The sequence below is a fragment of the Protobothrops mucrosquamatus genome, unplaced genomic scaffold (assembly GCF_001527695.2).
Source record: "Protobothrops mucrosquamatus isolate PMUCROS unplaced genomic scaffold, P.Mucros_1.0 scaffold_293, whole genome shotgun sequence".
Taxonomy (NCBI): domain Eukaryota; kingdom Metazoa; phylum Chordata; class Lepidosauria; order Squamata; family Viperidae; genus Protobothrops; species Protobothrops mucrosquamatus.
Genome location: NW_015386369.1, coordinates 458,148 through 461,374, shown reverse-complemented (window position 1 = coordinate 461,374; position 3,227 = coordinate 458,148). Strand labels below are relative to the sequence as shown.

General features: G+C 38.0%; 1 protein-coding gene across 1 annotated transcript in view; it reads right to left on the bottom strand.

The window, feature by feature from the left end:
• Positions 1-350: 350 nt before the first annotated feature.
• The window catches only part of FANCE (FA complementation group E), a 26,061-nt gene continuing 23,184 nt past the window's right edge, over positions 351-3,227 (bottom strand). The window contains exon 12 of the mRNA XM_015831982.1: positions 351-635. The gene's annotated coding sequence lies outside the window, so the exon portion shown is untranslated. The remainder of the gene's footprint in view (positions 636-3,227) is intronic.

Below are 3,227 nucleotides of genomic sequence, written 5' to 3'. Positions count from 1 at the left end.
GGATTTGACCTTGGAAAAATGCTATGTATCTCTGAGCACGTCCTGACCTATATGAATTTTTCCAGCAGGAATCTTGCCATAGCATGTTGCTTTTGTGCTGGATGCTTCCTGGCTTCAGGTGAGACAGAATACAGCTGTTCAGCTTGGGCCAGATACATACCTGTCAACAAAGAAGATGAAATTGTAGCCTCTTCCAGATGTTGCTGAACTACAACATCCACATCCCACATCATTAACTAGGCTAGAAATTGATCTGCTGAGTATTGTAGGTCAGCAACATTTGAAAGAGGCTACAAATTTCACATCTCTAATGGAAAGAGAAAGAGAAAACATGTTTTCCCTGTCCTTCTTCATTAACTTTTTCACGCAATCTACACTTAGCAATGTATCTGTGAACCAATACCCATCTTTAATCCAGTTTCTGAAATATGCAACAATACCATGGAACATACTACAATACAGATCTAGGAAAAGCCCCATACTTCTTCCATAGGCTGTTTTTCCTCCTAGATTAGGATCTCCATGTATAGACTGCATATAGATATGCATCCAGAAATTCATATGGATGTAAAACATATGGCACCATCACCATCGGTACGACTTGATGCAGAAGTGGATGCTAATTTTCAGTTATCCTGCAAAACATAAATATGGTCTATTAACATCTTTATTAATGCTGAATATCAATCTACTGCAAGCATCTACTGCAAGATCAGGAGGTTAGCATTTTTTTTTTATTCTTCACAGTTCCCGAGATGACTTTCAAACTTGAAATCCACAATGCAGAAAAAAGGTGATATGCCAAGTTTGAATCAAACATTTGAGTGTGTCACCTTCAGCAAACTGCAAACATAATCAGGACCAAGTTTGCTAATAAATGTATATTCAGTGAGGAATTACATACCATCATGGATATCTGACCAATGTATCCATAAAATAGATATGTTTCCCATTTTAATTTTAGTTGTATACATGGTGTTTAGAAGCTCAGCTAAAACGTTAGCATGTAAATTGGCCCAAAGGCAGGAACACGTATAGGATATATACTAAAATGAGACTCTCTTCTTAATAGTGGCAGATGACCTGAATTTTGGTGATAACCCAAACTGTAGAGTAATAACCTTACAGGTAAGATATCCCCTTCAACAAGTTAGGAGAAATTTTGATCATGAACAGTTTCTTCGTTGCAGAAAATTCATTGTTCAAATACTACAGTTTTTATAATTATTTCCTTTGCTACCATCCTACTCAACTCATATTTTTGTTAAATGATTGTACAAAGGTTCTGGGGCTTGGATTTGGATTAAAGCAGTAATTCTTTCAAGAAAACAAAAACAAATCCATTAATTATGTCTGTTGTCATAATTACTGAAACCTGAACAATTATCATTGTGTAGAATTAAGCTTCAAATAGGTACTAAACTTTACTAACTGTTGTGTTCAAAATTCCTGAAAAATAGTATCAGACAGTCCTATGTCTCATTACTCAGTATTTAATGTAAACTACTAGTTAACTCATTGCTCTTGGAATGCTGGTAAATTGTCTTTATGTGAATTCCTTAATAACAGACACATTCTCACTCAACCTGTTTTCACAAAGAGCAATGAAAATAGCATCGTTTTTGTTTACTTAAGTTTACAGCAGCACAATGAAGTTCCTCAGGTTTAGAACAGAAAAAATAATGCAGGATCCAAGCTGGGTCAGTCACTGGGACTTCCCTGATTGGTTTTGTGCCTGCTCGTGCAACTATCTTAGTAGCTGCAATAGCTTTGCAACTACTAAGATTGTTGGACATGGGGGGTACAAAAACAGCCAGGAAAGTGATTGAAGCCTGGGAAACAGGCCCCTTGTCAGTCATCAGGAGTGCTGATTTACCACCAGCCTATCAAGTACTTAGAAGACGAGGGCTGGGCAGCACAAGCAAAAGACAGCGAAGGACTTAAAAGCCAGCCATCCACACACTCCAATCAGCATCTAAAAAGCCATATACAACAGGCAGTATAAATACCACACACAGAACAGCTCACATTCTGCTGGAGAGAAGATGAGCTCCAGCAGGAGTCCAAAAGCTCGGAAGACAAAACCTAGATTGGATTCTGCAACATTATCTTGAGACATGTATATTTGCCTTCGTTGTGAGAAAAAACAATTGCTCTCATTCTTAATTAAGAAATGTAATTTTATAGAATAATGGGAAGAGGAAGGCAAAAAGTTGCTCCCACTTTGATTTCTGTCCTGGCCCAGCAAGACTCAGGACTTGACAGCATTTCAAGTAACTTATTTTTAAAAACATGTTAGTTTGGCTACAAAATATAGGCACACATTAAATTACAAGTCTATAACAAATAAAAATGCATATGCGCATTTCCTTGTTCAGTGTTTAAAATGGAATGTGGTCAATTAAGAGATTAATTTTAAAAGGGTGTTTTTCTTTTCTTGTGACTGTTCAGATTCATGAAAACAACACTGCCAACAGTTTGCCCGAAGAAATGAATACAATATATTCCATAGTGAAGATGCCCAGATCAAGCATAGATGTCAACAGAACATTTCCATTAAGATCAAATATCTGCAAACATTCCAGTGAGTCAATTGGTGCACTTTCTCCTTCAGGATCTGTGGAATATGCAAGCATCTTCTTTTAATCAGATTTCATTTTGGGGTCTAAAAATAAAATAAACTTTGTTGGTTCTCATTCTGCACATCCGGATTCCAATAGTGAGAATTTCATTTATTTTAGAATTAGGATCTCTTCTAGATACTTCTTTCTCATGTTAGAATATCAGCTCTTAAAATTATAATTAGTCTAAGTCCCATAGTGCCATTATCTGAAATATCTGCATCAGTTCACAATCAGGTGCTGCTCTGTGAAGCTACACAACCTTGCCACCACTTAGATATGGACAACTGAGTCCCAATTCTTCATGAGTCTTTTTTGTGTGTGTGCTTATACCATTGAACAGAATTAATGGTTTGTTTTATCGATATTTTGAGGTAAGAGAGACAAAACCTATCTTAGGTCTTAAAATGGAGCTTGGGCCGTATCCGGAGGATCTGGTCCACGACTCGGTGGAAAAGCAGGCGGCGGCTTGGGAGACAACTGCCGCCGCAGCATTGGACCGAGTCGTGCCTTTGCGGCCTCTGACCCGACGTAGATCTCGACCGGCTCCTTGGTTCACCGAGGAGCTGAGAGAGATGAAACGTCGGAAAAGACGCCTAGAGAGCA